The sequence below is a fragment of the Oncorhynchus keta genome, chromosome 9 (genome assembly GCF_023373465.1).
Source record: "Oncorhynchus keta strain PuntledgeMale-10-30-2019 chromosome 9, Oket_V2, whole genome shotgun sequence".
NCBI lineage: Eukaryota > Metazoa > Chordata > Actinopteri > Salmoniformes > Salmonidae > Oncorhynchus > Oncorhynchus keta.
In genome coordinates this window covers 23,606,187-23,630,227 of record NC_068429.1, presented here as the reverse complement: position 1 = coordinate 23,630,227, position 24,041 = coordinate 23,606,187, and the positions used below count along the sequence as shown (strand labels likewise).

At 51.8% G+C, this 24,041-nt stretch overlaps 1 long non-coding RNA gene across 1 annotated transcript; it reads right to left on the bottom strand.

Annotated features, from left to right (window-relative positions):
• Nucleotides 1-10,373: 10,373 nt before the first annotated feature.
• On the bottom strand, nucleotides 10,374-22,812 carry LOC127931809 (uncharacterized). The gene is made up of 3 exons (XR_008143110.1): nucleotides 22,650-22,812; nucleotides 15,974-16,071; nucleotides 10,374-10,693 (listed from the first exon to the last, which is right to left on the bottom strand). It is a non-coding gene; the product is annotated as an uncharacterized LOC127931809 (long non-coding RNA).
• Nucleotides 22,813-24,041: the final 1,229 nt, after the last annotated feature.

Here is a 24,041-nt window from a genome sequence, read left to right as displayed (position 1 = left end):
ACCAGTATCAATAACAACCCGACTGACAGAGGACCCGTATCCAGTAACAACCCCACTGACAGAGGACCAGTATCCAGTAACAACCCCACTGACAGAGGACCAGTATCCAGTAACAACCCTACTTACAGAGGACCAGTATCCAGTAACAACCCCACTGACAGAGGACCCGTATCCAGTAATAACCCCACTGACAGGACCAGTACCCAGAACAACCACACTGACAGAGGACCAGTATCAACCCCCCTGACAGAGGACCAGTATCCAGTATCAACCCCCCTGACAGAGGATCAGTATCCAGTAACAACCCCCCTGACAGAGGACCAGTATCCAGTAACAACCCCCCTGACAGAGGACCAGTATCCAGTAACAACCCCCCTGACAGAGGACCAGTATCCAGTAACAACCCCCCTGACAGAGGACCAGTATCCAGTCACAACCCCCTGACAGAGGACCAGTATCCAGTCACAACCCCACTGACAGAGGACCAGTATCAATAACAATACTGACAGAGGACCAGTATCCAGTAATAACCCCACTGACAGAGGACCAGTATCCAGTAACAACCCCACTGACAGAGGACCAGTATCCAGTAACAACCTGACTGACAGAGGACCAGTATTCAGTAACAAGCCCACTGACAGAGGACCAGTATCCAGTAACAACCCCCCCCCTGACAGAGGACCCGTATCCAGTAACAACCACACTGACAGAGGACCAGTATCCAGTAACAACCCCACACTGACAGAGGACCAGTATCCAGTAACAACCACACTGACAGAGGACCAGTATCCAGTAACAACCCCACTGACAGAGGACCAGTATCCAGTAACAACCCCACTGACAGAGGACCAGTATCCAGTAACAACCCCCCTGACAGAGGACCAGTATCCAGTAACAACCTGACTGACAGAGGACCAGTATTCAGTAACAAGCCCACTGACAGAGGACCAGTATCCAGTAGCAACCCCACCCCTGACAGAGGACCCGTATCCAGTAACAACCCCCCTGACAGAGGACCAGTATCCAGTAACAACCTGACTGACAGAGGACCAGTATTCAGTAACAAGCCCACTGACAGAGGACCAGTATCCAGTAACAACCCCCTGACAGAGGACCCGTATCCAGTAACAACCCCACACTGACAGAGGACCAGTATCCAGTAACAACCCCACACTGACAGAGGACCAGTATCCAGTAACAACCCCACTGACAGAGGACCAGTATCCAGTAACAACCCCCTGACAGAGGACCAGTATCCAGTAACAACCCCCCTGACAGAGGACCAGTATCCAGTAACAACCCCCCTGACAGAGGACCAGTATCCAGTAACAACCTGACTGACAGAGGACCAGTATCCAGTAATAACCCCACTGACAGGACCAGTACCCAGAACAACCACACTGACAGAGGACCAGTATCCAGTAACAACCCCACTGACAGAGGACCAGTATCCAGTAACAACCCCACTGACAGAGGACCAGTATCCAGTAACAACCCCACTGACAGAGGACCAGTATCCAGTAACAACCCCACTGACAGAGGACCAGTATCAATAACAACCCGACTGACAGAGGACCCGTATCCAGTAACAACCCCACTGACAGAGGACCAGTATCCAGTAACAACCCCACTGACAGAGGACCAGTATCCAGTAACAACCCTACTTACAGAGGACCAGTATCCAGTAACAACCCCACTGACAGAGGACCCGTATCCAGTAATAACCCCACTGACAGGACCAGTACCCAGAACAACCACACTGACAGAGGACCAGTATCAACCCCCCTGACAGAGGACCAGTATCCAGTAACAACCCCCCTGACAGAGGACCAGTATCCAGTAACAACCCCCTGACAGAGGACCAGTATCCAGTAACAACCCCTGACAGAGGACCAGTATCCAGTAACAACCCCCTGACAGAGGACCAGTATCCAGTCACAACCCCCTGACAGAGGACCAGTATCCAGTCACAACCCCACTGACAGAGGACCAGTATCAATAACAACCCGACTGACAGAGGACCAGTATCCAGTAACAACACCACTGACAGAGGACCAGTATCCAGTAACAACCTGACTGACAGAGGACCAGTATTCAGTAACAAGCCCACTGACAGAGGACCAGTATCCAGTAACAACCCCCCCCCTGACAGAGGACCCGTATCCAGTAACAACCACACTGACAGAGGACCAGTATCCAGTAACAACCCCACTGACAGAGGACCAGTATCCAGTAACAACCCCACTGACAGAGGACCAGTATCCAGTAACAACCCCACTGACAGAGGACCAGTATCCAGTAACAACCCCCCTGACAGAGGACCAGTATCCAGTAACAACCCCCTGACAGAGGACCAGTATCCAGTAACAACCTGACTGACAGAGGACCAGTATCCAGTAACAACCCCACTGACAGAGGACCAGTATCAATAACAACCCGACTGACAGAGGACCAGTATCCAGTAACAACCCCACTGACAGAGGACCAGTATCCAGTAACAACCCCACTGACAGAGGACCAGTATCCAGTAACAACCCTACTTACAGAGGACCAGTATCCAGTAACAACCCCACTGACAGAGGGACCAGTAATAACCCCACTGACAGGACCAGTACCCAGAACAACCACACTGACAGAGGACCAGTATCCAGTATCAACCCCCTGACAGAGGATCAGTATCCAGTAACAACCCCCTGACAGAGGACCAGTATCCAGTAACAACCCCCTGACAGAGGACCAGTATCCAGTAACAACCCCCCTGACAGAGGACCAGTATCCAGTAACAACCCCCCTGACAGAGGACCAGTATCCAGTCACAACCCCCCTGACAGAGGACCAGTATCCAGTCACAACCCCACTGACAGAGGACCAGTATCAATAACAACCCGACTGACAGAGGACCAGTATCCAGTAACAACCCCACTGACAGAGGACCAGTATCCAGTAACAACCCCACTGACAGAGGACCAGTATCCAGTAACAACCTGACTGACAGAGGACCAGTATTCAGTAACAAGCCCACTGACAGAGGACCAGTATCCAGTAACAACCCCCCCCCTGACAGAGGACCCGTATCCAGTAACAACCACACTGACAGAGGACCAGTATCCAGTAACAACCCCACACTGACAGAGGACCAGTATCCAGTAACAACCCCCACTGACAGAGGACCAGTATCCAGTAACAACCCACTGACAGAGGACCAGTATCCAGTAACAACCCCACTGACAGAGGACCAGTATCCAGTAACAACCCCACTGACAGAGGACCAGTATCCAGTAACAACCCCCCTGACAGAGTACCAGTATCCAGTAACAACCTGACTGACAGAGGACCAGTATTCAGTAACAAGCCCACTGACAGAGGACCAGTATCCAGTAGCAACCCCACCCCTGACAGAGGACCCGTATCCAGTAACAACCCCCTGACAGAGGACCAGTATCCAGTAACAACCTGACTGACAGAGGACCAGTATTCAGTAACAAGCCCACTGACAGAGGACCAGTATCCAGTAACAACCCCCTGACAGAGGACCCGTATCCAGTAACAACCCCACACTGACAGAGGACCAGTATCCAGTAACAACCCCACACTGACAGAGGACCAGTATCCAGTAACAACCCCACTGACAGAGGACCAGTATCCAGTAACAACCCCCCTGACAGAGGACCAGTATCCAGTAACAACCCCCCTGACAGAGGACCAGTATCCAGTAACAACCCCACTGACAGAGGACCAGTATCCAGTAACAACCCGACTGACAGAGGACCAGTATCCAGTAATAACCCCACTGACAGGACCAGTACCCAGAACAACCACACTGACAGAGGACCAGTATCCAGTAACAACCCCACTGACAGAGGACCAGTATCCAGTAACAACCCCACTGACAGAGGACCAGTATCCAGTAACAACCCCACTGACAGAGGACCAGTATCCAGTAACAACCCCACTGACAGAGGACCAGTATCAATAACAACCCGACTGACAGAGGACCCGTATCCAGTAACAACCCCACTGACAGAGGACCAGTATCCAGTAACAACCCCACTGACAGAGGACCAGTATCCAGTAACAACCCTACTTACAGAGGACCAGTATCCAGTAACAACCCCACTGACAGAGGACCCGTATCCAGTAATAACCCCACTGACAGGACCAGTACCCAGAACAACCACACTGACAGAGGACCAGTATCAACCCCCCTGACAGAGGACCAGTATCCAGTAACAACCCCCCTGACAGAGGACCAGTATCCAGTAACAACCCCCCTGACAGAGGACCAGTATCCAGTAACAACCCCCTGACAGAGGACCAGTATCCAGTAACAACCCCCCTGACAGAGGACCAGTATCCAGTCACAACCCCCCTGACAGAGGACCAGTATCCAGTCACAACCCCACTGACAGAGGACCAGTATCAATAACAACCCGACTGACAGAGGACCAGTATCCAGTAACAACACCACTGACAGAGGACCAGTATCCAGTAACAACCTGACTGACAGAGGACCAGTATTCAGTAACAAGCCCACTGACAGAGGACCAGTATCCAGTAACAACCCCCTGACAGAGGACCCGTATCCAGTAACAACCACACTGACAGAGGACCAGTATCCAGTAACAACCCCACACTGACAGAGGACCAGTATCCAGTAATAACCCCACTGACAGAGGACCAGTATCCAGTAACAACCCCACTGACAGAGGACCAGTATCCAGTAACAACCCCACTGACAGAGGACCAGTATCCAGTAACAACCCCCTGACAGAGGACCAGTATCCAGTAACAACCTGACTGACAGAGGACCAGTATTCAGTAACAAGCCCACTGACAGAGGACCAGTATCCAGTAACAACCCCCCCCCTGACAGAGGACCCGTATCCAGTAACAACCACACTGACAGAGGACCAGTATCCAGTAACAACCCCACACTGACAGAGGTAACAACCCCCTGACAGAGGACCAGTATCCAGTAACAACCCCCTGACAGAGTATCCAGTAATAACCCCACTGACAGAGGACCAGTATCCAGTAACAACCCCCTGACAGAGGACCAGTATCCCAGTATAATCCAGTAACCCACTGACAGAGGACCAGTATCCAGTAACAACCCCACTGACAGAGGACCAGTATCCAGTAACAACCCCCTGACAGAACCAGTATCCAGTAACAACCTGACTGACAGAGGACCAGTATTCAGTAACAAGCCCACTGACAGAGGACCAGTATCCAGTAGCAACCCCACCCCTGACAGAGGACCCGTATCCAGTAACAACCCCCTGACAGAGGACCAGTATCCAGTAACAACCTGACTGACAGAGGACCAGTATTCAGTAACAAGCCCACTGACAGAGGACCAGTATCCAGTAACAAACCCCCCCTGACAGAGGACCAGTATCCAGTAACAACCCCACACTGACAGAGGACCAGTATCCAGTAACAACCCCCACTGACAGAGGACCAGTATCCAGTAACAACCCCACTGACAGAGGACCAGTATCCAGTAACAACCCCCTGACAGAGGACCAGTATCCAGTAACAACCCCCCTGACAGAGGACCAGTATCCAGTAACAACCCCCCTGACAGAGGACCAGTATCCAGTCACAACCCCCCTGACAGAGGACCAGTATCCAGTCACAACCCCACTGACAGAGGACCAGTATCAATAACAACCCGACTGACAGAGGACCAGTATCCAGTAACAACCTGACTGACAGAGGACCAGTATCCAGTAATAACCCCACTGACAGAGGACCAGTATCCAGTAACAACCCGACTGACAGAGGACCAGTATCAATAACAACCTGACTGACAGAGGACCAGTATCCAGTAATAACCCCACTGACAGAGGACCAGTATCCAGTAACAACCCCACTGACAGAGGACCAGTATCCAGTAACAACCTGACTGACAGAGGACCAGTATTCAGTAACAAGCCCACTGACAGAGGACCAGTATCCAGTAACAACCCCCTGACAGAGGACCCGTATCCAGTAACAACCACACTGACAGAGGACCAGTATCCAGTAACAACCCCACACTGACAGAGGACCAGTATCCAGTAACAACCCCCCCCTGACAGAGGACCAGTATCCAGTAACAACCCCCCCCTGACAGAGGACCAGTATCCAGTAATAACCCCACTGACAGAGGACCAGTATCCAGTAACAACCCCACTGACAGGGGACCAGTATCCAGTAACAACCCCACTGACAGAGGACCAGTATCCAGTAACAACCCCCCTGACAGAGTACCAGTATCCAGTAACAACCTGACTGACAGAGGACCAGTATTCAGTAACAAGCCCACTGACAGAGGACCAGTATCCAGTAGCAACCCCACCCCTGACAGAGGACCCGTATCCAGTAACAACCCCCTGACAGAGGACCAGTATCCAGTAACAACCTGACTGACAGAGGACCAGTATCCAGTAACAACCCCCCTGACAGAGGACCCGTATCCAGTAACAACCCCCTGACAGAGGACCTGTATCCAGTAACAACCCCACACTGACAGAGGACCAGTATCCAGTAACAACCCCACACTGACAGAGGACCAGTATCCAGTAACAACCCCACTGACAGAGGACCAGTATCCAGTAACAACCCCCTGACAGAGGACCAGTATCCAGTAACAACCCCCCCCTGACAGAGGACCAGTATCCAGTAACAACCCCCCTGACAGAGGACCAGTATCCAGTAACAGCCCGACTGACAGAGGACCAGTATCCAGTAATAACTCCACTGACAGGACCAGTACCCAGAACAACCACACTGACAGAGGACCAGTATCCAGTAACAACCCCACTGACAGAGGACCAGTATCCAGTAACAACCCCACTGACAGAGGACCAGTATCCAGTAACAACCCCACTGACAGAGGACCAGTATCCAGTAACAACCCCACTGACAGAGGACCAGTATCAATAACAACCCGACTGACAGAGGACCCGTATCCAGTAACAACCCCACTGACAGAGGACCAGTATCCAGTAACAACCCCACTGACAGAGGACCAGTATCCAGTAACAACCCTACTTACAGAGGACCAGTATCCAGTAACAACCCCACTGACAGAGGACCCGTATCCAGTAATAACCCCACTGACAGGACCAGTACCCAGAATAACCACACTGACAGAGGACCAGTATCAACCCCCTGACAGAGGACCAGTATCCAGTATCAACCCCCCTGACAGAGGACCAGTATCCAGTAACAACCCCCCTGACAGAGGACCAGTATCCAGTAACAACCCCCCTGACAGAGGACCAGTATCCAGTAACAACCCCCCTGACAGAGGACCAGTATCCAGTAACAACCCCCCTGACAGAGGACCAGTATCCAGTCACAACCCCCCTGACAGAGGACCAGTATCCAGTCACAACCCCACTGACAGAGGACCAGTATCAATAACAACCCGACTGACAGAGGACCAGTATCCAGTAATAACCCCACTGACAGAGGACCAGTATTCAGTAACAAGCCCACTGACAGAGGACCAGTATCCAGTAACAACCCCCTGACAGAGGACCCGTATCCAGTAACAACCACACTGACAGAGGACCAGTATCCAGTAACAACCCCACACTGACAGAGGACCAGTATCCAGTAATAACCCCACTGACAGAGGACCAGTATCCAGTAACAACCCCCCTGACAGAGGACCAGTATCCAGTAACAACCCCCTGACAGAGGACCAGTATCCAGTAACAACCCCCTGACAGAACCAGTATCCAGTAACAGCCCGACTGACAGAGGACCAGTATCCAGTAACAACCACACTGACAGAGGACCAGTATCCAGTAACAACCCCACTGACAGAGGACCAGTATCCAGTAACAACCCCACTGACAGAGGACCAGTATCCAGTAACAACCCCCCTGACAGAGGACCAGTATCCAGTAACAACCTGACTGACAGAGGACCAGTATTCAGTAACAAGCCCACTGACAGAGGACCAGTATCCAGTAGCAACCCCACCCCTGACAGAGGACCAGTATCCAGTAACAACCCCCCTGACAGAGGACCAGTATCCAGTAACAACCTGACTGACAGAGGACCAGTATTCAGTAACAAGCCCACTGACAGAGGACCAGTATCCAGTAACAACCCCCCTGACAGAGGACCCGTATCCAGTAACAACCCCACACTGACAGAGGACCAGTATCCAGTAACAACCCCACACTGACAGAGGACCAGTATCCAGTAACAACCCCACTGACAGAGGACCAGTATCCAGTAACAACCCCCCTGACAGAGGACCAGTATCCAGTAACAACCCCCTGACAGAGGACCAGTATCCAGTAACAACCCCCTGACAGAGGACCAGTATCCAGTAACAACCTGACTGACAGAGGACCAGTATCCAGTAATAACCCCACTGACAGGACCAGTACCCAGAACAACCCACTGACAGAGGACCAGTATCCAGTAACAACCCCACTGACAGAGGACCAGTATCCAGTAACAACCCCACTGACAGAGGACCAGTATCCAGTAACAACCCCACTGACAGAGGACCAGTATCCAGTAACAACCCCACTGACAGAGGACCAGTATCAATAACAACCCGACTGACAGAGGACCCGTATCCAGTAACAACCCCACTGACAGAGGACCAGTATCCAGTAACAACCCCACTGACAGAGGACCAGTATCCAGTAACAACCCTACTTACAGAGGACCAGTATCCAGTAACAACCCCACTGACAGAGGACCAGTATCCAGTAACAACCCCACTGACAGACCAGTACCCAGAACAACCACACTGACAGAGGACCAGTAACAACCCCCTGACAGAGGACCAGTATCCAGTAACAACCCCTGACAGAGGACCAGTATCCAGTAACAACCCCCTGACAGAGGACCAGTATCCAGTAACAACCCCCTGACAGAGGACCAGTATCCAGTCACAACCCCCTGACAGAGGACCAGTATCCAGTAACAACCCCACTGACAGAGGACCAGTATCCAGTAACAACCCCACTGACAGAGGACCAGTATCCAGTAACAACCCACTGACAGAGGACCAGTATCCAGTAACAACCTGACTGACAGAGGACCAGTATCCAGTAACAAGCCCACTGACAGAGGACCAGTACCAGTAACAACCCCCTGACAGAGGACGTATCCAGTAACAACCACACTGACAGAGGACCAGTATCCAGTAATAACCCCACTGACAGAGGACCAGTATCCAGTAACAACCCCACTGACAGAGGACCAGTATCCAGTAACAACCCCACTGACAGAGGACCAGTATCCAGTAACAACCCCCCTGACAGAGGACCAGTATCCAGTAACAACCTGACTGACAGAGGACCAGTATTCAGTAACAAGCCCACTGACAGAGGACCAGTATCCAGTAACAACCCCCTGACAGAGGACCAGTATCCAGTAACAACCCCTGACAGAGGACCAGTATCCAGTAACAACCTGACTGACAGAGGACCAGTATTCAGTAACAAGCCCACTGACAGAGGACCAGTATCCAGTAACAACCCCACACTGACAGAGGACCAGTATCCAGTAACAACCCCACTGACAGAGGACCAGTATCCAGTAACAACCCCCTGACAGAGGACCAGTATCCAGTAACAACCCCCCCCTGACAGAGGACCAGTATCCAGTAACAACCCCCCTGACAGAGGACCAGTATCCAGTAACAACCCGACTGACAGAGGACCAGTATCCAGTAATAACCCCACTGACAGGACCAGTACCCAGAACAACCACACTGACAGAGGACCAGTATCAACCCCCCTGACAGAGGACCAGTATCCAGTAACAACCCCTGACAGAGGACCAGTATCCAGTAACAACCCCCTGACAGAGGACCAGTATCCAGTAACAACCCCCCTGACAGAGGACCAGTATCCAGTAACAACCCCCCTGACAGAGGACCAGTATCCAGTAACAACCCCCCTGACAGAGGACCAGTATCCAGTAACAACCCCCCCCCCTGACAGAGGACCAGTATCCAGTAACAACCCCCTGACAGAGGACCAGTATCCAGTAACAACCCCCCTGACAGAGGACCAGTATCCAGTAACAACCTGACTGACAGAGGACCAGTATCCAGTAATAACCCCACTGACAGGACCAGTACCCAGAACAACCCACTGACAGAGGACCAGTATCCAGTAACAACCCCACTGACAGAGGACCAGTATCCAGTAACAACCCCACTGACAGAGGACCAGTATCCAGTAACAACCCCACTGACAGAGGACCAGTATCCAGTAACAACCCTACTTACAGAGGACCAGTATCCAGTAACAACCCCACTGACAGGACCAGTACCCAGAACAACCACACTGACAGAGGACCAGTATCAACCCCTGACAGAGGACCAGTATCAACCCCCCTGACAGAGGACCAGTATCCAGTAACAACCCCCCTGACAGAGGACCAGTATCCAGTAACAACCCCCCTGACAGAGGACCAGTATCCAGTAACAACCCCCCTGACAGAGGACCAGTATCCAGTCACAACCCCCCTGACAGAGGACCAGTATCCAGTCACAACCCCACTGACAGAGGACCAGTATCAATAACAACCCGACTGACAGAGGACCAGTATCCAGTAACAACCTGACTGACAGAGGACCAGTATCCAGTAATAACCCCACTGACAGAGGACCAGTATCCAGTAACAACCCGACTGACAGAGGACCAGTATCAATAACAACCTGACTGACAGAGGACCAGTATCCAGTAACAACCTGACTGACAGAGGACCAGTATTCAGTAACAAGCCCACTGACAGAGGACCAGTATCCAGTAACAACCCCCCCCCCTGACAGAGGACCCGTATCCAGTAACAACCACACTGACAGAGGACCAGTATCCAGTAACAACCCCCACTGACAGAGGACCAGTATCCAGTAACAACCCCCTGACAGAGGACCAGTATCCAGTAACAACCCCCTGACAGAGGACCAGTATCCAGTAACAACCCCACTGACAGAGGACCAGTATCCAGTAACAACCCCACTGACAGAGGACCAGTATCCAGTAACAACCCCCCTGACAGAGTACCAGTATCCAGTAACAACCTGACTGACAGAGGACCAGTATTCAGTAACAAGCCCACTGACAGAGGACCAGTATCCAGTAGCAACCCCCCCCCTGACAGAGGACCAGTATCCAGTAACAACCCCCCTGACAGAGGACCAGTATCCAGTAACAACCTGACTGACAGAGGACCAGTATTCAGTAACAAGCCCACTGACAGAGGACCAGTATCCAGTAACAACCCCCCTGACAGAGGACCCGTATCCAGTAACAACCCCACACTGACAGAGGACCAGTATCCAGTAACAACCCCACACTGACAGAGGACCAGTATCCAGTAACAACCCCACTGACAGAGGACCAGTATCCAGTAACAACCCCCTGACAGAGGACCAGTATCCAGTAACAACCCCCTGACAGAGGACCAGTATCCAGTAACAACCCCCTGACAGAGGACCAGTATCCAGTAACACCCCCCTGACAGAGGACCAGTATCCAGTCACAACCCCCCTGACAGAGGACCAGTATCCAGTCACAACCCCACTGACAGAGGACCAGTATCATAACAACCCGACTGACAGAGGACCAGTATCCAGTAACAACCTGACTGACAGAGGACCAGTATCCAGTAATAACCCCACTGACAGAGGACCAGTATCCAGTAACAACCCCACTGACAGAGGACCAGTATCAATAACAACCTGACTGACAGAGGACCAGTATCCAGTAACAACCCCACTGACAGAGGACCAGTATCCAGTAACAACCCCACTGACAGAGGACCAGTATCCAGTAACAACCTGACTGACAGAGGACCAGTATTCAGTAACAAGCCCACTGACAGAGGACCAGTATCCAGTAACAACCCCCCGCCTGACAGAGGACCCGTATCCAGTAACAACCACACTGACAGAGGACCAGTATCCAGTAACAACCCCACACTGACAGAGGACCAGTATCCAGTAACAACCCCCTGACAGAGGACCAGTATCCAGTAACAACCCCCCCCTGACAGAGGACCAGTATCCAGTAATAACCCCACTGACAGAGGACCAGTATCCAGTAACAACCCCACTGACAGGGGACCAGTATCCAGTAACAACCCCACTGACAGAGGACCAGTATCCAGTAACAACCCCCCTGACAGAGTACCAGTATCCAGTAACAACCTGACTGACAGAGGACCAGTATTCAGTAACAAGCCCACTGACAGAGGACCAGTATCCAGTAGCAACCCCACCCCCTGACAGAGGACCCGTATCCAGTAACAACCCCCCTGACAGAGGACCAGTATCCAGTAACAACCTGACTGACAGAGGACCAGTATCCAGTAACAACCCCCCTGACAGAGGACCCGTATCCAGTAACAACCCCCCTGACAGAGGACCAGTATCCAGTAACAACCCCACACTGACAGAGGACCAGTATCCAGTAACAACCCCACACTGACAGAGGACCAGTATCCAGTAACAACCCCACTGACAGAGGACCAGTATCCAGTAACAACCCCACTGACAGGACCAGTATCCAGAACAACCACACTGACAGAGGACCAGTATCTAGTAACAACCCCACTGACAGAGGACCAGTATCCAGTAACAACCCCACTGACAGAGGACCAGTATCCAGTAACAACCCCACTGACAGAGGACCAGTATCCAGTAACAACCCCACTGACAGAGGACCAGTATCAATAACAACCCGACTGACAGAGGACCCGTATCCAGTAACAACCCCACTGACAGAGGACCAGTATCCAGTAACAACCCCACTGACAGAGGACCAGTATCCAGTAACAACCCTACTTACAGAGGACCAGTATCCAGTAACAACCCCACTGACAGAGGACCCGTATCCAGTAATAACCCCACTGACAGGACCAGTACCCAGAACAACCACACTGACAGAGGACCAGTATCAACCCCCCTGACAGAGGACCAGTATCCAGTATCAACCCCCCTGACAGAGGACCAGTATCCAGTAACAACCCCCTGACAGAGGACCAGTATCCAGTAACAACCCCTGACAGAGGACCAGTATCCAGTAACAATGGCCCCCCTGACAGAGGACCAGTATCCAGTAACAATCATAACCCCCTGACAGAGGACCAGTATCCAGTAACAACCCCCTGACAGAGGACCAGTATCCAGTCAAAACCCCCTGACAGAGGACCAGTATCCAGCCACAACCCCACTGACAGAGGACCAGTATCAATAACAACCCGACTGACAGAGGACCAGTATCCAGTAATAACCCCACTGACAGAGGACCAGTATCCAGTAACAACCCCACTGACAGAGGACCAGTATCCAGTAACAACCTGACTGACAGAGGACCAGTATCCAGTAACAAGCCCACTGACAGAGGACCAGGACCCCCTGACAGAGGACCCGTATCCAGTAACAACCACACTGACAGAGGACCAGTATCCAGTAACAACCCCACACTGACAGAGGACCAGTATCCAGTAACAACCCCACTGACAGAGGACCAGTATCCAGTAACAACCCCACTGACAGAGGACCAGTATCCAGTAACAACCCCACTGACAGAGGACCAGTATCCAGTAACAACCCCCCTGACAGAGGACCAGTATCCAGTAACAACCTGACTGACAGAGGACCAGTATTCAGTAACAAGCCCACTGACAGAGGACCAGTATCCAGTAGCAACCCCACCCCCTGACAGAGGACCCGTATCCAGTAACAACCCCCCTGACAGAGGACCAGTATCCAGTAACAACCTGACTGACAGAGGACCAGTATTCAGTAACAAGCCCACTGACAGAGGACCAGTATCCAGTAACAACCCCACACTGACAGAGGACCAGTATCCAGTAACAACCACACTGACAGAGGACCAGTATCCAGTAACAACCCCACACTGACAGAGGACCAGTATCCAGTAACAACCCCACTGACAGAGGACCAGTATCCAGTAACAACCCCCTGACAGAGGACCAGTATCCAGTAACAACCCCCCTGACAGAGGACCAGTATCCAGTAACAACCCCCTGACAGAGGACCAGTATCCAGTAACAACCTGACTGACAGAGGACCAGTATCCAGTAATAACCCCACTGACAGGACCAGTACCCAGAACAACCACACTGACAGAGGACCAGTATCCAGTAACAACCCCACTGACAGAGGACCAGTATCCAGTAACAACCCCACTGACAGAGGACCAGTATCCAGTAACAACCCCACTGACAGAGGACCAGTATCCAGTAACAACCCCACTGACAGAGGACCAGTATCAATAACAACCCCACTGACAGAGGACCAGTATCCAGTAACAACCCCACTGACAGAGGACCAGTATCCAGTAACAACCCCACTGACAGAGGACCAGTATCCAGTAACAACCCTACTTACAGAGGACCAGTATCCAGTAACAACCCCACTGACAGAGGACCAGTATCCAGTAATAACCCCACTGACAGACCAGTACCCAGAACAACCACACTGACAGAGGACCAGTATCAACCCCCTGACAGAGGACCAGTATCCAGTAACAACCCCTGACAGAGGACCAGTATCCAGTAACAACCCCCTGACAGAGGACCAGTATCCAGTAACAACCCCTGACAGAGGACCAGTATCCAGTAACAACCCCTGACAGAGGACCAGTATCCAGTCACAACCCCCTGACAGAGGACCAGTATCCAGTCACAACCCCACTGACAGAGGACCAGTATCAATAACAACCCGACTGACAGAGGACCAGTATCCAGTAACAACACCACTGACAGAGGACCAGTATCCAGTAACAACCTGACTGACAGAGGACCAGTATTCAGTAACAAGCCCACTGACAGAGGACCAGTATCCAGTAACAACCCCCTGACAGAGGACCCGTATCCAGTAACAACCACACTGACAGAGGACCAGTATCCAGTAACAACCCCACACTGACAGAGGACCAGTATCCAGTAATAACCCCACTGACAGAGGACCAGTATCCAGTAACAACCCCACTGACAGAGGACCAGTATCCAGTAACAACCCCACTGACAGAGGACCAGTATCCAGTAACAACCCCCTGACAGAGGACCAGTATCCAGTAACAACCTGACTGACAGAGGACCAGTATCCAGTAACAAGCCCCTGACAGAGGACCAGTATCCAGTAACAACCCCCCTGACAGAGGACCAGTATCAACCCCCCTGACAGAGGACCAGTATCCAGTAACAACCCCCCTGACAGAGGACCAGTATCCAGTAACAACCCCCCTGACAGAGGACCAGTATCCAGTAACAACCCCCCTGACAGAGGACCAGTATCCAGTAACAACCCCCTGACAGAGGACCAGTATCCAGTAATAACCCCACTGACAGAGGACCAGTATCCAGTAACAACCCCACTGACAGAGGACCAGTATCCAGTAACAACCCCCCTGACAGAGTACCAGTATCCAGTAACAACCTGACTGACAGAGGACCAGTATTCAGTAACAAGCCCACTGACAGAGGACCAGTATCCAGTAACAACCCCACCCCTGACAGAGGACCCGTATCCAGTAACAACCCCCCTGACAGAGGACCAGTATCCAGTAACAACCTGACTGACAGAGGACCAGTATTCAGTAACAAGCCCACTGACAGAGGACCAGTATCCAGTAACAACCCCCTGACAGAGGACCAGTATCCAGTAACAACCCCCACTGACAGAGGACCAGTATCCAGTAACAACCCCCACTGACAGAGGACCAGTATCCAGTAACAACCCCACTGACAGAGGACCAGTATCCAGTAACAACCCCTGACAGAGGACCAGTATCCAGTAACAACCCCCTGACAGAGGACCAGTATCCAGTAACAACCCCCCTGACAGAGGACCAGTATCCAGTCACAACCCCCCTGACAGAGGACCAGTATCCAGTCACAACCCCACTGACAGAGGACCAGTATCAATAACAACCCGACTGACAGAGGACCAGTATCCAGTAACAACCTGACTGACAGAGGACCAGTATCCAGTAATAACCCCACTGACAGAGGACCAGTATCCAGTAACAACCCGACTGACAGAGGACCAGTATCAATAACAACCTGACTGACAGAGGACCAGTATCCAGTAATAACCCCACTGACAGAGGACCAGTATCCAGTAACAACCCCACTGACAGAGGACCAGTATCCAGTAACAACCCCTGACTGACAGAGGACCAGTATTCAGTAACAAGCCCACTGACAGAGGACCAGTATCCAGTAACAACCCCCTGACAGAGGACCCGTATCCAGTAACAACCACACTGACAGAGGACCAGTATCCAGTAACAACCCCACACTGACAGAGGACCAGTATCCAGTAACAACCCCCTGACAGAGGACCAGTATCCAGTAACAACCCCCTGACAGAGGACCAGTATCCAGTAACAACCCCACTGACAGAGGACCAGTATCCAGTAACAACCCCACTGACAGAGGACCAGTATCCAGTAACAACCCCACTGACAGAGGACCAGTATCCAGTAACAACCCCCCTGACAGAGGACCAGTATCCAGTAACAACCTGACTGACAGAGGACCAGTATTCAGTAACAAGCCCACTGACAGAGGACCAGTATCCAGTAGCAACCCCACCCCTGACAGAGGACCCGTATCCAGTAACAACCCCTGACAGAGGACCAGTATCCAGTAACAACCTGACTGACAGAGGACCAGTATCCAGTAACAAGCCCCCTGACAGAGGACCAGTATCCAGTAACAACCCCCTGACAGAGGACCCGTATCCAGTAACAACCCCACACTGACAGAGGACCAGTATCCAGTAACAACCCCACACTGACAGAGGACCAGTATCCAGTAACAACCCCACTGACAGAGGACCAGTATCCAGTAACAACCCCCCTGACAGAGGACCAGTATCCAGTAACAACCCCCTGACAGAGGACCAGTATCCAGTAACAACCCCTGACAGAGGACCAGTATCCAGTAACAACCCGACTGACAGAGGGACCAGTATAACTCCACTGACAGGACAGTAAGAACAACCCACTGACAGAGGACCAGTATCCAGTAACAACCCCACTGACAGAGGACCAGTATCCAGTAACAACCCCACTGACAGAGGACCAGTGTAACAACCCCACTGACAGAGGACCAGTATCCAGTAACAACCCCACTGACAGAGGACCAGTATCAATAACAACCCGACTGACAGAGGACCCGTATCCAGTAACAACCCCACTGACAGAGGACCAGTATCCAGTAACAACCCCACTGACAGAGGACCAGTATCCAGTAACAACCCTACTTACAGAGGACCAGTATCCAGTAACAACCCCACTGACAGAGGACCCGTATCCAGTAATAACCCCACTGACAGGACCAGTACCCAGAACAACCACACTGACAGAGGACCAGTATCAACCCCTGACAGAGGACCAGTATCCAGTATCAACCCCCTGACAGAGGACCAGTATCCAGTAACAACCCCTGACAGAGGACCAGTATCCAGTAACAACCCCCTGACAGAGGACCAGTATCCAGTAACAACCCCTGACAGAGGACCAGTATCCAGTAACAACCCCCTGACAGAGGACCAGTATCCAGTCACAACCCCCTGACAGAGGACCAGTATCCAGTCACAACCCCACTGACAGAGGACCAGTATCAATAACAACCCGACTGACAGAGGACCAGTATCCAGTAATAACCCCACTGACAGAGGACCAGTATTCAGTAACAAGCCCACTGACAGAGGACCAGTATCCAGTAACAACCCCCTGACAGAGGACCCGTATCCAGTAACAACCACACTGACAGAGGACCAGTATCCAGTAACAACCCCACACTGACAGAGGACCAGTATCCAGTAACAACCCCACTGACAGAGGACCAGTATCCAGTAACAACCCCACTGACAGAGGACCAGTATCCAGTAACAACCCCACTGACAGAGGACCAGTATCCAGTAACAACCCCCTGACAGAGGACCAGTATCCAGTAACAACCTGACTGACAGAGGACCAGTATTCAGTAACAAGCCCACTGACAGAGGACCAGTATCCAAGCAACCCCACCCCTGACAGAGGACCCGTATCCAGTAACAACCCCCTGACAGAGGACCAGTATCCAGTAACAACCTGACTGACAGAGGACCAGTATTCAGTAACAAGCCCACTGACAGAGGACCAGTATCCAGTAACAACCCCCCTGACAGAGGACCCGTATCCAGTAACAACCCCACACTGACAGAGGACCAGTATCCAGTAACAACCCCCACTGACAGAGGACCAGTATCCAGTAACAACCCCACTGACAGAGGACCAGTATCCAGTAACAACCCCCCTGACAGAGGACCAGTATCCAGTAACAACCCCCTGACAGAGGACCAGTATCCAGTAACAACCCCCTGACAGAGGACCAGTATCCAGTAACAACCTGACTGACAGAGGACCAGTATCCAGTAACAACCCCCCACTGACAGAGGACCAGTATCCAGTAACAACCCCACTGACAGAGGACCAGTATCCAGTACTGACAGAGGACCAGTATCCAGTAACAACCCCACTGACAGAGGACCAGTATCCAGTAACAACCCCACTGACAGAGGACCAGTATCAATAACAACCCGACTGACAGAGGACCCGTATCCAGTAACAACCCCACTGACAGAGGACCAGTATCCAGTAACAACCCCACTGACAGAGGACCAGTATCCAGTAACAACCCTACTTACAGAGGACCAGTATCCAGTAACAACCCCACTGACAGAGGACCAGTATCCAGTAATAACCCCACTGACAGGACCAGTACCCAGAACAACCACACTGACAGAGGACCAGTATCAACCCCCCTGACAGAGGACCAGTATCCAGTAACAACCCCCCTGACAGAGGACCAGTATCCAGTAACAACCCCCTGACAGAGGACCAGTATCCAGTAACAACCCCCCTGACAGAGGACCAGTATCCAGTAACAACCCCACTGACAGAGGACCAGTATCAATAACAACCCGACTGACAGAGGACCCGTATCCAGTAACAACCCCACTGACAGAGGACCAGTATCCAGTAACAACCCCACTGACAGAGGACCAGTATCCAGTAACAACCCTACTTACAGAGGACCAGTATCCAGTAACAACCCCACTGACAGAGGACCCGTATCCAGTAATAACCCCACTGACAGGACCAGTACCCAGAACAACCACACTGACAGAGGACCAGTATCAACCCCCCTGACAGAGGACCAGTATCCAGTATCAACCCCCCTGACAGAGGACCAGTATCCAGTAACAACCCCCCTGACAGAGGACCAGTATCCAGTAACAACCCCCTGACAGAGGACCAGTATCCAGTAACAACCCCCCTGACAGAGGACCAGTATCCAGTAACAACCCCCCTGACAGAGGACCAGTATCCAGTCACAACCCCCCTGACAGAGGACCAGTATCCAGTCACAACCCCACTGACAGAGGACCAGTATCAATAACAACCCGACTGACAGAGGACCAGTATCCAGTAATAACCCCACTGACAGAGGACCAGTATTCAGTAACAAGCCCACTGACAGAGGACCAGTATCCAGTAACAACCCCCCCCCCTGACAGAGGACCCGTATCCAGTAACAACCACACTGACAGAGGACCAGTATCCAGTAACAACCCCACACTGACAGAGGACCAGTATCCAGTAATAACCCCACTGACAGAGGACCAGTATCCAGTAACAACCCCACTGACAGAGGACCAGTATCCAGTAACAACCCCACTGACAGAGGACCAGTATCCAGTAACAACCCCCCTGACAGAGGACCAGTATCCAGTAACAACCTGACTGACAGAGGACCAGTATTCAGTAACAAGCCCACTGACAGAGGACCAGTATCCAGTAGCAACCCCACCCCCTGACAGAGGACCCGTATCCAGTAACAACCCCCCTGACAGAGGACCAGTATCCAGTAACAACCTGACTGACAGAGGACCAGTATTCAGTAACAAGCCCACTGACAGAGGACCAGTATCCAGTAACAACCCCCTGACAGAGGACCCGTATCCAGTAACAACCCCACACTGACAGAGGACCAGTATCCAGTAACAACCCCACACTGACAGAGGACCAGTATCCAGTAACAACCCCACTGACAGAGGACCAGTATCCAGTAACAACCCCCTGACAGAGGACCAGTATCCAGTAACAACCCCCTGACAGAGGACCAGTATCCAGTAACAACCCCCTGACAGAGGACCAGTATCCAGTAACAACCTGACTGACAGAGGACCAGTATCCAGTAACAACCCCACTGACAGGACCAGTACCCAGAACAACCCCACTGACAGAGGACCAGTATCCAGTAACAACCCCACTGACAGAGGACCAGTATCCAGTAACAACCCCACTGACAGAGGACCAGTATCCAGTAACAACCCCACTGACAGAGGACCAGTATCCAGTAACAACCCCACTGACAGAGGACCAGTATCAATAACAACCCGACTGACAGAGGACCAGTATCAGTAACAACCCCACTGACAGAGGACCAGTATCCAGTAACAACCCCACTGACAGAGGACCAGTATCCAGTAACAACCCTACTTACAGAGGACCAGTATCCAGTAACAACCCCACTGACAGAGGACCCGTATCCAGTAATAACCCCACTGACAGGACCAGTACCCAGAACAACCACACTGACAGAGGACCAGTATCAACCCCCCTGACAGAGGACCAGTATCCAGTAACAACCCCCCTGACAGAGGACCAGTATCCAGTAACAACCCCCCTGACAGAGGACCAGTATCCAGTAACAACCCCCCTGACAGAGGACCAGTATCCAGTAACAACCCCCCTGACAGAGGACCAGTATCCAGTCACAACCCCCCTGACAGAGGACCAGTATCCAGTCACAACCCCACTGACAGAGGACCAGTATCAATAACAACCCGACTGACAGAGGACCAGTATCCAGTAACAACACCACTGACAGAGGACCAGTATCCAGTAACAACCTGACTGACAGAGGACCAGTATTCAGTAACAAGCCCACTGACAGAGGACCAGTATCCAGTAACAACCCCCCTGACAGAGGACCCGTATCCAGTAACAACCACACTGACAGAGGACCAGTATCCAGTAACAACCCCACACTGACACGAGGACCAGTATCCAGTAATAACCCCACTGACAGAGGACCAGTATCCAGTAACAACCCCACTGACAGAGGACCAGTATCCAGTAACAACCCCACTGACAGAGGACCAGTATCCAGTAACAACCCCTGACAGAGGACCAGTATCCAGTAACAACCTGACTGACAGAGGACCAGTATTCAGTAACAAGCCCACTGACAGAGGACCAGTATCCAGTAACAACCCCACCCCTGACAGAGGACCCGTATCCAGTAACAACCCCTGACAGAGGACCAGTATCCAGTAACAACCACTGACAGAGGACCAGTATTCAGTAACAAGCCCACTGACAGAGGACCAGTATCCAGTAACAACCCCACTGACAGAGGACCAGTAGACAGAGGACCAGTATCCAGTAACAACCCCCCTGACAGAGGACCAGTATCCAGTAACAACCCCACTGACAGAGGACCAGTATCCAGTAACAACCCTACTGACAGAGGACCAGTATCCAGTAACAACCCCACTGACAGAGGACCGTATCCAGTAATAACCCCACTGACAGGACCAGTAAGAACAACCCACTGACAGAGGACCAGTCAACCCCTGACAGAGGACCAGTATCCAGTAACAACCCCTGACAGAGGACCAGTATCCAGTAACAACCCCCTGACAGAGGACCAGTATCCAGTCACAACCCCCTGACAGAGGACCAGTATCCAGTCACAACCCCACTGACAGAGGACCAGTATCAATAACAACCCGACTGACAGAGGACCAGTATCCAGTAACAACCTGACTGACAGAGGACCAGTATCCAGTAACAACCCCACTGACAGAGGACCAGTATGTAACAACGACTGACAGAGGACCAGTATCAATAACAACCTGACTGACAGAGGACCAGTATCCAGTAATAACCCCACTGACAGAGGACCAGTATCCAGTAACAACCCCACTGACAGAGGACCAGTATCCAGTAACAACCCCACTGACAGAGGACCAGTATCCAGTAACAACCCCCCTGACAGAGGACCCGTATCCAGTAACAACCACACTGACAGAGGACCAGTATCCAGTAACAACCCCACACTGACAGAGGACCAGTATCCAGTAACAACCCCCCTGACAGAGGACCAGTATCCAGTAACAACCCCCCTGACAGAGGACCAGTATCCAGTAACAACCCCCCTGACAGAGGACCAGTATCCAGTAACAACCCCACTGACAGAGGACCAGTATCCAGTAACAACCCCCCTGACAGAGGACCAGTATCCAGTAACAACTGAACCCCTGACAGAGGACCAGTATCCAGTAACAACCCCCTGACAGAGGACCCGTATCCAGTAACAACCTGACTGACAGAGGACCAGTATCCAGTAACAAGCCCACTGACAGAGGACCAGTATCCAGTAACAACCCCCTGACAGAGGACCCGTATCCAGTAACAACCACACTGACAGAGGACCAGTATCCAGTAACAACCCCCACTGACAGAGGACCAGTATCCAGTAACAACCCCACTGACAGAGGACCAGTATCCAGTAACAACCTGACTGACAGAGGACCAGTATCCAGTAATAACCCCACTGACAGAGGACCAGTATCCAGTAACAACCCCACTGACAGAGGACCAGTATCCAGTAACAACCTGACTGACAGAGGACCAGTATTCAGTAACAAGCCCACTGACAGAGGACCAGTATCCAGTAACAACCCCCTGACAGAGGACCCGTATCCAGTAACAACCACACTGACAGAGGACCAGTATCCAGTAACAACCCCACACTGACAGAGGACCAGTATCCAGTAACAACCCCCTGACAGAGGACCAGTATCCAGTAACAACCCCACTGACAGAGGACCAGTATCCAGTAACAACCCCACTGACAGAGGACCAGTATCCAGTAACAACCCCACTGACAGAGGACCACTGTAGTGGAGCCAGTAACAACCCCACTGACCCAGTATCTAGAACAACCCCACTGACAGTGGAGCAGTATCTAGAACAACCCCACTGACAGAGGAGCAGTATCTAGAACAACCCGTATGACCAGTAACAACCCCACTGACAGAGGACCAGTATTCAGTAACAAGCCCACTGACAGAGGACCAGTATCCAGTAACAACCCCCTGACAGAGGACCCGTATCCAGTAACAACCACACTGACAGAGGACCAGTATCCAGTAACAACCCCCACTGACAGAGGACCAGTATCCAGTAATAACCCCACTGACAGAGGACCAGTATCCAGTAACAACCCCACTGACAGAGGACCAGTATCCAGTAACAACCCCACTGACAGAGGACCAGTATCCAGTAACAACCCCCCTGACAGAGGACCAGTATCCAGTAACAACCTGACTGACAGAGGACCAGTATTCAGTAACAAGCCCACTGACAGAGGACCAGTATCCAGTAGCAACCCCACCCCTGACAGAGGACCCGTATCCAGTAACAACCCCTGACAGAGGACCAGTATCCAGTAACAACCTGACTGACAGAGGACCAGTATTCAGTAACAAGCCCACTGACAGAGGACCAGTATCCAGTAACAACCCCCCTGACAGAGGACCAGTATCCAGTAACAACCCCCACTGACAGAGGACCAGTATCCAGTAACAACCCCACACTGACAGAGGACCAGTATCCAGTAACAACCCCACTGACAGAGGACCAGTATCCAGTAACAACCCCACTGACAGAGGACCAGTATCCAGTAACAACCCTACTTACAGAGGACCAGTATCCAGTAACAACCCCACTGACAGAGGACCCGTATCCAGTAATAACCCCACTGACAGGACCAGTACCCAGAACAACCACACTGACAGAGGACCAGTATCAACCCCCTGACAGAGGACCAGTATCCAGTAACAACCCCTGACAGAGGACCAGTATCCAGTAACAACCCCCTGACAGAGGACCAGTATCCAGTAACAA